Source organism: Nannospalax galili, unplaced genomic scaffold (assembly GCF_000622305.1).
Source record: "Nannospalax galili isolate Female #2095 unplaced genomic scaffold, S.galili_v1.0 scaffold9, whole genome shotgun sequence".
NCBI classification, from domain to species: Eukaryota; Metazoa; Chordata; class Mammalia; order Rodentia; family Spalacidae; genus Nannospalax; species Nannospalax galili.
In genome coordinates this window covers 1,306,339-1,321,677 of record NW_008360332.1, presented here as the reverse complement: position 1 = coordinate 1,321,677, position 15,339 = coordinate 1,306,339, and positions in this window count along the sequence as shown.

Genomic DNA, 15,339 nt, shown 5'->3' with positions numbered 1-15,339 from the left:
ATATATGTGATAGATATATAAGCATTAAGGTGGTGGGAGATGGGGTTGTACAGATAGGGGAGGGATCTAAATACCATCACGCAATATTTATGAAAATCACAAAAATTCAATAAAAAGTGAAATTATTTTGAAGAAAGAAATGCTGGATTGACAGGGCTCTCACTTCAATATCTAGAAGGATTTTCCATATAACTAAGTGCTGAGAGTAATAGGTGATATTGAATTATATCCTCCTGAAGAAGCTGAATACGAGAAATATTTTCATTAATTGTGTAGGGTAAGACAACAACCCGGGGACATTATCTATTTGATAATAAAATAAGTTGTTCACTGGAGCAAGGTTTAAAATATGAGAAAGGGCACTGGGGACGTGGCTCAGTGAGTAAGAGCACTTGTGGAAGCCTGAAGACCCAAATTCACACACCAAGAAACACTTAAGACAGAGATGTGCCTTTGTTCTGCCCTCAATCTGCTGCAAAATGGAGCTTCTTTGATGAGGAATGAGAGCTGCACTCATCTATAGGTATAGAAATCTTTGAATACAGTTAGAAGCTATATTAATTTAGCAACATAGCAGTAATAGGTTTTCCTAATGATCGAAGAGGTCATGAATTTGAGATGGAGTTGGAATACGAAGAAGGAGTTTGAGGGGCAGAGAGAATGATAGAAATGCATTGCTTCCATATATTCAATTCTCCAGAATTTTTAATATTAAAAGTGCTTGTGCTAAGGAAACAGTTTTCTAGGCTTCCAAAAATCTTGCTCATATGAACTTATAGCAAAGGTGACAGACGCACAAGACCAATGCCATCTCATCAGATGAAAACCCAGCATAGTACTGGTGAAATGGCTAAGAAGCCCCAACCTTTGCTGAGGAACTATTGTCAGCTGATCACTACTGAGTGAGGGAAAGTTGATCTTCTTTAAGGAAGTGATGCTAGGTAGGCTGACCAAGCTCCAATGGATGAACTCACACCGAGAGACATCTGGGGGCACAAACTTGACTGGCTGGGCCTTTATATATATGACAGAATGCATGAAATTCAGTGTGGTGGGGGGTATAGGGGTTGCATATAGGGGAGGGGTCTAAATATGAATAAATGTATCAAATGAAAAGCACATAAATTCAACAAAATATATATTGAAAGAAATCTGGGAGTGACCATGCCCATTTGTAACCCCAGTGCTGTGGGAGGTGAAGCACAGAGACAGGAGGAGCTCAGGAGAAAAGTGGTTAGTACCAGGTCAGTGAGAGGTCCCTTCTCAAGGGACTAGGACAGAGAATGTTATGCGACATTTTTTCTGGCCTCCAAATATGCTCACGTATGTACATACATGTATTCATCACACACATACATACACACAGACACAAACACACGTGCATAAATAAAAGAGCGATCATTGGTGATAGGTTACCAAACGATAGGAATTTCAGTCAATTATGTTATCTGTGCAGCACAATAGAAAATGAAAATTCCGGCCTCCTTTTTCGTAAAGTATTAGGAAGTTCAAAACAGAGAAATTAAAGCACTACCCTAATCATGGGACTGTCCGGGTGTGCATCCTGTGTGACTGTAGAAGTTTCCTGCTCATTGTCCTGGTAAGACAAGGCCTTTGGTCCCATACTTTCTTCTAACTTGTTTTTGATCAGTTCGCCAGAACTGTACTAACAGAGCATCAATGGGAGGCTAAGATCATTTGGATTAGTTAATGAGATGGCAAAATCTTGGCTTGATTTTTTTTCTCTCCCAAAGCCTCTCATGGAATCTAGCTCATTCTGTTTAACATTGGACCTTTTCCCGCGGGCTTTCTCTATGGACTAAATCTATTTTTGCCTTCCTTTCCTGGAGTAGATTCCTTTCCTTATCTATTGTCCTTCACATGGGGAGGCTCTTTGGTTCGTGATGAGTATAATAAGCATTAAATAACTTTGGCTACCTCTAGGAAAATGAGACTTCTTTGAGTGCTTAAATTAGAAAGTTATGCTTTTTATGTCTCAAGATCACCCACAAAATTTTGATTTTTTTTCAAGTTTAAATTGGCATTCAGAAGTAGAAATGTAACTCTTTCACTGTTCTAGGAATACTAAAGATACGCCTTCGATTTGTATGAGGGACGACTTTTGTAAATGTTAACCTCTGTAAATTCCCTGCTATTCTAAGAGAAAAATGACAAAAATAAGATTCATAATACAATTTATTTCAAATTCTTATAAATATATGAATTTCTATGGACTTACTTTATGAATATGTTCATTATTAAGACTAAAATACTCCCTTTAAGATAGGTGCTATTCTACCCAAATTTTATTTTTTCATATACAAAAATGGCATCTTATATTTTTTAGGAAGTTTATTTTGTAAGTAGCCATACCATAATTATGAAAGTGTGTTATTGTCAAAGACTTGATTCTTAAAGACTTCAGCTATATCTTTAAAACTAACAGAATTCATTCTATTGTTATTTGGGTGGTATATTTTTAAATTGTGCTGGTTGATTTTAAAGACATTATCTGTACATCTCTTATTTAAAAGCAAATGTGTTTTATATTGAAAGTGAATAATTTTGAAGCATAGCCTCAGTTTCTTTAGAAAGAAAAACTTTTCAAATGCCACTATGAGGTATTTCTTGCTATATTATGATTTCAGTTTTAAAGTTATAAAATCATTTTCAAAGTTCATGTAAATTTTATACTGTTTTGTGTAACCCAATACAAACTATTGCAATCATGAAATGTAACAGGAGCAAAATACAATAATATATAATCCATTTTCAACATCTAAAAATTGGTCTAATAATGCCTTTTTCTGTGTGTGTGTGTGTTTGCATGTGTGTGTGTGTGTGTGTGTGTGTGTGTGTGTATGTATGTTCATGTGCTTGTGTGTGTGTGCCTGGATATGCTTGTAATCAAAAGTCAGCCTAAAGTGTTGTTCTTCAGAACTGTCATGTTATTTTTTTAAGGATCTCTCACTGGTACATGCAGCTCTGCTATTAGGCCAGATGAGGTGGACAGTTGAGCCCCAGGGATCTACCTGTTTCTGCTTCCCCAACTCTAGGACGACAAGCTTGTGCCACCATGACAGGCAGTTTTCCATGGGTTCTAAGGATTGAACTCTGTGACTCACTCTGGCAAGGCAAGTATTTTTACAGCCAGAGCCACCCCACCAGGCTTCATCCATAATGTCTTCATATATATATTTGTTGTTTATTTCCCTGATTAGGCATTTGGTTTAATTTTCTTTCTTTCTTTCTTTCTTTCTTTCTTTCTTTCTTTCTTTCTTTCTTTCTTTCTTTCTTTCTTTCTTTATTGCAAAATTATTTGACAATCTTTCTTTATCTTCTTTTTCCTTGATTGACATTTTAAAGGCAGCGCTAGCATGGACTGGAGAGATGGTTCTGTTGTTAAGAGCTCTGACTGTTTCCAGCACCCACATGGCTGCTAACAGCCATCAGTAGCTCAAGTTCCAGGGTTTCCGACCCCCCTCTTCTGGTCACCTAGGGCATATGGTGCACTTAAATCCATCCAAGCAAAACAGTCATACACATAAAATAAAAGTAAAAAGAATTAAAGGATAAATAAAGATAATGCAAGCGCTTTGCTCTATAGAATCCCCTCATGTAGGGTCAGGCACATTTTCCTCATGAACGCATTCTCGTTCGGTATTCTATAGCACTGGGATGAGTTTTTAGGCACCACAAAATGATGGCAGGAGTTTGATTTGTTTCAATGTTATTGATGATAATTTTGATCACTGAATTAAGATGGAAATGGCTTTTTTCAGCAATCAGTTATCTTTTTTTTTTCCTTTTATGTAAGGAGACATTTGTGGAGGAATACTCAAAGGCTATGTAAATAGCTTGTCCTTAATCAACACTCAGGACATTGCAGTATTTGGTTTGGAGAAATGTGAATGATCAGAATTAATTGAACTTGTAATCATGCATCATTTTACTCTCTGCACATGACTGACATGATTTTCATGGAACTGTAGCCCATGAACTGTCTCACACAGTGCCAACCACCTGAGAAACGTGAAAATACCACACGCTTTTAGCATTCAATTCTCTTTTTTGTTTATTCATGCAACTCACAATATTTTAATTCTAAGAAGGAAATATATGTAAAATTAAAAGTATAAATATGTTATGTAGTCGATTTTCAAATTCAATAATATAGTATAAAATATGTTAGAGTGTCTGGAGAGACGGCTCAGCGGATAAGAACATTGGTTGTTCATGCAGAAGACCCAAGTCCAAATCCCAGCACCCACATGGCAGCTAACAACTGTCCATAACTCCAGTTCCAGGGCATCTGAGGGCATCTTCTGTGCTCTGTGGGCATTGCACAACATGGGTGCACTTACCTACATTCAGATAATACACTTATACACATAAAATAAAAAATTGAAAATAAAATATTTAAAAATACATTAGAAATTTCTGTTTTCCAACCTCTATCTGTTAGTAACCCTTGATATATTTCAACTTAGGGGAAATAGAGGATTTAATTATTGTACTCTTGGGGGTGAAGTTTCTTCTCTGTTCTTGTCTGTTCTGAGAGTCATACTTTATTATGCAAAGCAAAGTACAGTCCAGAGAAAGCCTGGAGAGGGGAGATGCAGTGGGGAAAGGAGAACTGTGGATTGTGGAGCTTTATGGTATTTAAATGAATACGTAGGAATTGGGTGACATTCATGTAGTAAAGGCGAGCCTTTTCCTGTCCCAGTCATGGTGGCTCCAGCTTCCTGTTTAGCATACTTCTTTGGATCCTCTTGAAAAAATTATTTGGGATGGGTTCAAAACCACAATGCAAATTATATTATAATGAACTCAGAATCTTTTGCAGATGCCATGTCTTCCTTAGTGAGGCAATTGGGGTGCTCCATGGTAACTACTGCATAACTACAGCTTCCATGAAATCTAACCACAAAAGGACATTCCACTTACCTCTACCCAAGCTGCCTTTACTGTTTTCTGGGAAGTAGCATGAGGAGGCAAATTCTTTCAGAGAGGTTATCAGATGTGCGGCTTTGAAGAGATGTCAACCCCTGAAGATCCTAACTTTATTAGACCAGGAATGTGTAAAGGTAACAACAAAATTAAATGGAGCTCTGAAGAACTAGTCTGGGTGAATATACTCTGGGCGTATAAAGGATACCAGACAGAAGGGAGCACAGCTTAAGCTTCAGCATAGCATTGTCTCCACACTAACACTGACAGGTATAAATAATGTTTACTTCTTTCCGTATCTCTGTACAACCTCTTCATTCAAAGGTGTAGGCAAAAGCAGCTGATTGCTATATATTACGTATTTGTTCATTATGGCTCAGATGTGAATTTTCGCTAAGCTTCAAATGTTTCAATACTGAGTCCTAGCCAGTGTCACTGCTTTAGAAGATGATGAAAGCTTTAAGAGGCAGGGCATGACAGGAGGATGTAGGTCCCTGGAGGAGATGGAGGGTGGGATTGCTTGTGGCTTATAACTTGGTCCCAGCCTGAATTCATCTGCTTCCTGGTTGGTTGAAATCTGAGCAGATGAGCAGGAACCTTCTGTTCCTGCAGCTGCATGTGAAAACTTCACCCACCACAACCCCTTCCCTGCCATGGTGGACAGAACCTGTTCAAACTATTAGTCGACATCAATCCTGCGTCTCTTGAGTTCCTTCTTCTCTCTCCATCCCTCCATCCATCCCTCCCTTCCTTCTCCCTCCTCCTTCCTCCATGTGTGTGTGCACATGCGTGCCTGCCTGTGTGTCTGTGTATATACTAGAGATTGAACACAGGGGTCTCAGGTGTGCTAAGCAAGTGCTCTATTACTGAAGTACATCTTTAAGAAAAGTAATTAACATACTATTATATAAAGCTCATGCTTTGATATGGATCAAGACAGAGAAGTATTTTTTGTTTTCTTGAAGGCATGGAAATGCAATCACCAATCAAGATGTTTGCAGTGTGAGATTTTTGCCAAATTGGGAGTTCAGATGTAGAGCAGTCAAAAAATGCAATGTTTGTTGTTTCTTGGTGCTTTAGCTGTAACTTAAGGTATAGATAAAGACTGTCATGGAAAGATTTGTAGAAAAAATGATCCCAATAATTTACAAGATTTTAACACAGTGAGGAGATTGGAGCGCTCAACAAATAGAGAGAATCCCAGCATCTCTACCGATTTATGCTGAATGACAGTTTTCAATCATTTCAAATCCTGTAATAGGGGACATTTTTTACATTTAGCCTAGAAAGAGTTTTTAAAATGAGAATTCTATGAAGGCTTGAATTCACTGAAATTGGTTTAGGACCTTATCATTTTGTACTCATTAAAAACATCAGTGTTTTGATCTTTGTTTCAATAAATATGCTGACATCCATTTAAAATATTTTGGTATTTAATTTTGGAATCTGGTATACTCCTAGGATTGGTTTCCCGTTATTTTATTTGTAACTTAGAATTATATTCAAAAATAAAAGAGACAGCTTTAATGAAGTTACTTTTCTATCACGTCTAGAAAAAACAATCAGTGACTTTGGATTAATGATTCTTTTGGAAAAAAAATCATTTCTCCGGTTAAAGACAAATCTTATGGCATAGTGTTTTATGTGTGAACACACATTAAATCTAAAAACACTCATAAAACTGTCTTACATCACTGCCTAGTTTTATTTTACTTCATTGGCTATGGAGTGGGGATGATTGACAGGAGTGAGCTCTGATGGCATCCTCTTGCATCCCCCCAGGCAGAGCTTGAGGGACCTTCAAATGCCTGTGGGATGCATGGAATAAGTGTGGACCTCTCCAAATTTCTCTCCCTTCACTTACACTACTATTGCTGCTGTATCAGAATTTGAAGTTTCAAAAAAGACCATATATTTTATTTGACCTGGTTTTATTGACTTACTATCAAAAGTCCTAAAAAAAGATTTCTACCAAAGAGAAGACCATGTAGAGAAGTCCAGTGTAATCAGACTTTCAATTCACTGATGTCTTTCTTATTGTTATATTAATTCAGCACTAATTTATGAAACACCTCTCTACTGCATGAGGATAAGCTATTGACTTAACTGTATCAGACTGATTCCTGTCTGAGACAGTTTTCATTTCTTTGACCATGGGAAAAAGGTAATTATGTGTCTTGGTTTCTTCTTCATTAAATGAGGTTAGTAATTTTGTGAAATGAATAGTTTCATATTGTGTAAATATAACATTTCTTTTTTTATTGTTCTAGGAATTTTACTGTATATACACCCCACCAAAAAAGAAAACAAAATTCAGAGAATCCAGAGGCATCCAAGTCCTTTTTATTATTTTTTTTAATTTAATAACCACATGATTAGAAGAAGCATCATTACAGCTTTAACATATTCAGTAACACATTCCAGAGCAAGGATATATGTCTTTCAAAAGTGGCTGTAAACTTTTAGGTTCACAGTTGAATTAATACAGTTATACAATAATGAACTCAGTATGTTTCAAAATTGGCTGTAAATTTTCAGATTTACAGTTGAATTAATACAGTTATACAATATTGTGCTCAGTATAAACCCTGTAAGACATAAAATTGAATGAGTTTTTACCCTTTAAAGAAGATCTCCATTTCATTTTAAAATATTCTGTTTCCTACATTTTTAATGCTACTAACACTTAGATGTTTGCACATGTGTCTATAATCGCTATATACCTGATTATTACTAGTCACATTCAGTTAGTGCCTGAGTATAGATGTAAAGTCATCAGGTAGATTTCACTCATTTTGTTTATCACCTCTACTAATTAACGTGAAGTACATTTTTATGCTTCCTCCTCAAATATAAGTCCTTTTTTCAATTTGTTGATTTTTTGTGTGTATATCATACAGAACATCTAAGCCCTTTTTATGTTTTTCTTGATATCCATAATTCCTACTATCACAAACCACCGTGGACAGCTAATCTGTATTCTAACACTAAGCTTCATATTTTTAAGGATGCTACATGAACAGAATGATGTCTCATTTATACCTTGGAGACTGACTCTTTCCCTTGGTATATTACTTTCAAGTATAACACATCGTTATATGAACATATACCCTTTTTTTCCTGGTAGATGAGTAGTTTCATGCCGCAAGGATGTAATGTAATTTTTGATGCATTAGCTTGGTGAAGGACAACTAAGTTTTGCCAGGAGAGTATAAAGTACCACTGCACCTTGCTTTGAATTTCGAGTTATTAAACATTAAGAAGACGGCAGGAGTCTTCTGGTCATTTCTGCATCTAGAGTTCGTTTGAGACCAAGTCAAAGATAACAGAGACAGAAATGCATGAGAAGCTCATCCCAGTTTAGCTGCAATTCACATTTTAATCTTCTTCCCTACTTAACATGTTCTTGTTTATTTTTCAGTATTTTCTTAAATTTTATCCACAGATTTTACCAGGATGTATAGATACATTTAAAGAGCCATTCCAAGCCAGCCAGGGTAGCTTTGGCTTTTAACTACAGCACTCAGGAGGTAGAAGGGACTAGATTTCTTTGAGATCAAGGTCAGCTTTGTCCACATAGTGAATTCCAGGAGAGTTGGGGTTACAGAGAGACTGTATCTCTAAAACAAACTAACAAACAAACAATATATAAATAAAGGAACATGCACCATGGATTATGATTATGTTTCTTACATGGATCTGGAGTCAAACTGCAGGTAGATTAAAGATTAAAATGCTAATACATGAAAATTATGTTGAGAATTTCCAGAAAAATAGTTAAAAATTTATGAATGACAGCTCTCATCAGTGGTTATTAACATTATCTAGCCTTTATGGTGCACATAGATTAAAAAAACATAAATCAATGACAGAAGTAATAAGATATCACTGTTACAAATATTACAAAGAGAAATTGCTGCTTGCAGAGCAAGAATATTATTTCTGAATGAACTCATGTCACGAGCTTCCACATATCCATTAGGTTATTAGGTGCTGGAGTACACATTTGGAGTATTCAAAGAGTTATCCACTAAATATAGTATTAGTACATTTGGGAATTATCCAGAAAGTTACCAAGCAACAACAATCGAATCAATGTTTATATCTGTAATGACTGTTGTGCTATGTCTTCAGTCTGGTTATCATTTTGTTGATGTGCTATAATGCTCATTTTTACATTCTTTCCTGTATTGCAGCCTGTCCACTGCTTTTCAACAATGCCTGCTGCTATGGGAGTGCTCAGCTGGGCTCCAAACCAGCTGCTCTGTGGTGGCCTGATAAGGAAGGAGCTCGTGTAAGCCAGTTACAGGAATGCTATCAGAGCACATGGGAGAGAAACTTCACCACTGCACAGAGAAAACAGAAGGCAGCCAGCCTCTCAGATGGGAGTGAATGTAGCCATTGGCTATCTACATGTGCCTTTTGAAAGTTAACATAACATCATGCCAAGAGCCCAAAGAGAAACTACTTGTAGACACACGACACAAACTAACGGAGGTTTTCTGCAGCGTCAAGTGTGTGACAGAATCTTTTTACAGAGTTTACCTACTGTCCTGCTCATTTTATAGGGCAGATAAAGTAATGACTAAATCTGTTCTCAAGTGTCCAAAGAAAAGGATGACCCCTCCTTTCAAGATCCTTGCTTCTTGCTCTAATAATTTCCACATACTTAAATTGTACATGAAAATAATTTGGCAACCTGAAACATACATCCTCAAGGAAAATGTCCCTGATTAACCAGCAGAGATAGGTGCTTGTTTTCATGAATTTTTATAATTTGTAGGTGTATATGTGCCCTTTTTTGCTTTGCACAGTAGTACTTTCAGATAGCTTGGCATTGAGTAAGTGCTCAGTAACCAAAGAAGAAACAGTAGAATTAACCACAAGTACTAGGGATCATTTTTGATGCAGTAAACAGTCATTACAAGGATGAGTGATGCTCCCTCCAACACATATGATATCCATTAGGAATAAAGGGCTAAAAGATGGAAATTTCTTAGAATGATATGTGAAAAAGTAAATCATGGTTTGTGATTTGAAGTTTATAGTATAACATAGAAAGCATTCATGGAAGAAAATAAGGAGCACACAAGACTTCTTATTTGTTTTCTTGCACGTTTTTATGATTTAAATGTATAATCTATAGTGGTACATTGCCAGGAGACAGACACGTTCATTTGAGTGCACCAAATGGTAATTACCAATAAAGGTATCACAGAAAAATGACTGTGGGGCTAAATTATGAAGAAATATTTCCCAACAATCTGGAACTGTGGTTTTGTGGATATAGATACAGACACTTATAATTGAAAAAGGCAAAAATATGTATTAGTCATAAGACTATGTGTTACTATCTAGCACAAACAGAAAATGAGCATCTAAATTCATTTTACTATAAATACGTGCAATGGTGTAATCTATGATTTGAATTTCTCCATGCCTCAGACACATAAATTTGGATAAATGATGGTATCTTGATATGGGCTTTCAGTGTCATGATAAAAGAAATATGCTGGAGTCATTCTCACGTGACTCCTCATCTTAGTTTTTATTTCTTATAGACAAAGTTTGTTTTTGTAAATATCACAAATGAGAAAGTTTCTATAAAATAAATCCACAACTCAGTGAATAATATTTTGATGCTGATTTGAATGGATGTAAATCTCTTTAGTAAGATAATAGGGATTGAAAATTTTAATCCTATTTCAGAAAAAGCAGAATGCATAGTGTATTATCCATGGTGGTTATTTAGTGAAATAACATTGGTATTAACAGGATAAATTTTGTCTTAGGCTGAAACCGTTGATCTGTCTCTACTGACTTTTCACTATTCTGGTGTGGGCGTGTCTCAACTATAATCTCAAAAGTATTTTTACCCTTATTTTGTTCTCTTGAAGAATATTGAAATGTATTCAACCACTTTTCTAACAAAGCATTCTGCATCACATAAACTGAGAATGTGTTTTGTGTTTCCATAACCAGCCATCATGGAAATGGCGTGAGGGACAAGCTTTGTCACTGGAACCCAGAATACCAGAATACGTTCAGTCAATTCACCATTATTAGTCCCTCAACATGGAACTGGGTCATTATGTTGTTCATACAGGAACCCCTGAGTCCTAAAATATCATGATTTCTTGTGCATATGATAACAGAAAGAGGTTGATTTGGGGACGATGGAAAGTCTTCTTTGTAGGAACAAACAGTCTCAGAGTTTTTAGTTTGTTCGATTTTGTTTTCTTTTACCTCATTAAGTCTGAATACAGTGCAGCATCTTCAAGGAAAGGTATGTAGAAGGGTATTTGTTTGACCAGATGGTGTTCCACAGGTGCAGAGGATGGCAGGCACATTCAGATGTGACCTAGCCTCACACCTGCACTGACAGAATGCAAAATGGCGGTACTGTGAGCAAGAGTGGAAGCTCGGCCTGGTGCTTTGACTTGACAAGGCTGAGTGTCCAACGTCTGATTTTCCTGCTCCTGTTGCTTCTGTTGATGCTCTGTGTAATCCTGGATACTTTAAAAATCTCTACTTGCATTTGAATTCAAAAGCTATACATTTTCTGATATTTTATTTTTATTTGTATGCATGTATATGTCACTTATAACACACATGTGCTGGTATCTGCAAAGGCCAGAGGCAGCAAATCCCTTGGAGCTAGAATTATAGGTGGTTGTGAGCTGCCAGATGCGGATGTTGGGAACCAAATTCAGGTCCCCTGGAAGAGCAGTATGCACTCTTAACTACTTCCTATCCATCTCTCCAACTCTGACATTTACTTTGTAATAAGTTATCGATTATTATGTTTATAGAAGGGGTCAGAGGACATTAATGATCAGGTTTCTCTAAAATATCTAGACGTTTACATAGCCAAGGTTTCAGATGATCTGTTTATCCAGAATGCTTACCTTAGCTTGTAAAGATTGTGCCAGAGAGTATCTCTAATTTCATTTGGGGCTCTAGAGTCGGCATTCACTGCTTATATGTAAGTAACTTCAGCACAACATGAAAAAAATAGTTTTCTATAAAAACAATGTTTTCCTGTGTTTGGCTACACAGATCTCTTAAATTTATTTTGTGCTGTCCTATTTATGTCCCTGTCATAATGGAGTGAATTTTTGCAGGAAGTTTTGGAAAGATTCTCCAATCAGTGTACAAACATTAACTAAATACTGAAGACCCAGGTCTTAGATATCTACTCAGTATTATGTCTAATATGTTATGTTAGCTTAGATTTTACGAAGCAAGTTAGATAATTTAGAGTCACGAGACACATGTACATATGTGTGTAACAAAGACTTTATATAAATATAATAACATTCAACATTCAAATAAAAGATAACTTCAAAAATTATTTCATGTATCTATGTATATACACTCTGAAATTCTGTATTGGTTTTCAAGTCTTTGTTTTATGGAGAGTTAAGGCAGCCTTTATTCATAGAAAATATGTCCATTCTGTTCCTGGTTACATTATTTCAGAGAATTCTGCTACTGTTTATTCTTATCCTAGTCTGTGCCCGTCTTTTCCTTTTCTTACTCCTCTATTTGCTAAAATAACTATGTATACAGCAACAAGGAACATCTAACTTATGTGACAGTAGACATTTATTTTTCATATGCAAGCATATGCCTTATAGCTTTTCTATCAATCCGTTGTGTATTTGGCTATACCTCAAGTAAAACATGTACCTATTCCATGCATATATACTCAATGACATAGATTTTGTTTGGGATTTTTAAAATCTTTTTAAAACAATAGCAAATTAAAACCACAAAAGAGGCTTGTCAAAGACAACTGAACATGTGGGTAATAAAAACAGTGGTGGTCATGGTTATCCTGCATTCACAACCAGACTTTAACTGGTAAAATTTTTCCAAGCTATACAATTGTTTCTGTTTTACAAAAATAGCCATCATCCCATAATGTTCTGGACATCAACCTGCCATTTCATTTGTGTGAGCTTTTTAAATAATAAAGCATTCTTCTCTTTCAAAGATCCTGCTTTTTGGAATTTTTTTTTAATTATGAATCCAGAAAAGTATAAACATACACACATACATACACCACACACCCACCCACACACACACACACACACACACACACACACACACACACACATAAGCCACTCATGGATTAGCTTACACAGAGAGGTAAAACAAATGTTTGTGTATGAACTTAGCTTTGTAATTAAATCTTTTTTATTCTAATTTATGCTTGGTGAAATTCTAGAGAAATCACTGTCACTCCACATGTAGTCACTCAGACTTTATATCATTTTAAATATCCCTGCTCACATTAATTAAAACCCTCTTTAAAAAGTTCCTGGTTACAGTTTACAAGCTCAGGTTCATTGTCTTTTGTTCTTTTGAGGACTGTTTATTGTTTTTGCTGTAATTATGTTTTCTTGCTACCATGCCTCTGATCCTGAAGTTTTCCTAAGCTTTAGACTCAGTATGCCTACCTAAATCACTTTCCTTTAGCAATTCAGCTCTAGTTCTTAGTTGGAGCTTAGGCAAAGACACAGTAGCATTAGGATTTAGCTTTTTAGGGGAAGGAACACGCCTCTTCAGTCTGTGTTCTATAAGTCCTTGGCACGCTTTGCCTGGCATATATCAGACCTAAAAGCTGTTTATTGAATTGAATTGATTGAATTAAGAGTATTAGTCAGACCAAAGTGAAGCCATGTCTTCTGAATGTGACGGGGCTATGGCACTCATGAACTCACAACAGCTGAGGCTGTCTGCACAAGATCTGTACAAGAGCAAACCAGTCAAGGCTCCAGCACAGAAGGGGAGGGGCTCATGAGTCCCCAGCACTTGTTGAGAAGTTATAGATAGTTGATGGCTTCTGAGAAAGGAAGATTCCATTTTCTTGAAAAGTTGAACCTGCTAGCTTCACCATGCTCTAGTAGATGGCAACACAGCCATGAACATGAGCAGCACAAGCTGGTTCATAAAGACTATGGAAGACATGGGTTTGGGAGAGTATGGAGTGGTCAGGGTGGCTCTGAGGGAGTAAGGAAAATAAGAAGCAGATGAGTATGTTTGATAACACTGTATGCATTTGGAATTTCTCAAAGAACTAATAAAAGCATTATGTTGTTCAAATGAGTTTTAATCAGGAAAAAATAACTTCAGGGTTTTTGGTAATCATCTCTGTTGGCAAACTTTATTATCCCAGTTATAATGCAGCGAATCTTAGAAAGTCAGAAGTAGTGAAAATGTTAAATCAGAGCATATTCTCTTCTTGATTTTATGTTTATTAATCTACCTAACATCTACTGTCTAACTTCTAAAAACTCTGTGCTAGGTGCTATGATGCCAAATTGTATATGATCAATTCTTCACAGCACAAGCATTTATAGATTGTGGTGTTTACTACTCCACACCACATTATACTTACTCCTAAATAAAAACAACCTGACTCTTAGCATTCATTTTAAGACAATAGTGGATCCAAACTGACAAGAAATAGCTCCTTCAGAATTCTTTTGGAGCTGTGTTCTTGATCAAAAATTTAATCATATTTTTAAATTGAAGAAATACACTCATCATACATACACTCATACATTATTTTGTCAAAGAGCAAAGTTGGGTCATAGGAGACTACGGTCACATGTCCAGGTCACAAGAAGAGCACATAGATTGGTGAGTTTGTCTATATTGTAAACAAACAGAGATAAAATTAAAATTTGGAGCTGGGTGTGGTGGTGCACTCCTTTAATCCCAGCACTAGGGAGGCAGAGGCAGGCAGATCTCTGCGATTTCAAGGCCAGCCTCATCTACAGAGCAAGCTCCAGGTTAGCCAAGGCTACAGGGAGACCCTGTCTCAAAAAAAATAAAATAAAATTTGGTTACAAGGTTAGGTAAAATATTTGTCCAGAGCATGTAGAGATTGTAAAAGTCATTACAACAAAAATTAATAAATTTGAATATTAATGGATCTAAAATAACAGTGGTTTATTATCAAGACATGAGCAAACTATTTAAGAAGTTTTGGAAAGTAAAGGCAGTTAAGGGATCTATGATGATTTGCACTTCAGGGATCCTCAGACTTTCTTAGCGTCAATAAGAATACAAATCATTCTTTGCCCTGATTCTGCAAAGGACTGAATGACAGTGAAATTGTCAGAGTATTTGCAATGTTTCTCATTAAAAATGAAAGAAGCAAAATGGACTCTCAGTGCCTCTGTCTCCATCTCCCTTCTCCTTATTTTCAAAGAGCAAGTGGATTCTCCCACTGCTCATTCTCCTGCCTGGATTCTGCCCCAGGTTTTTTCTTATCTGTCTCAGCTTACCTGTCCTTAACACCAGCCTTCCAAGCAGAATCCCAACTTTCTGCCCACTCACTGGAAATTTCCCTTTAGTAACAAAATAAAGTTCATT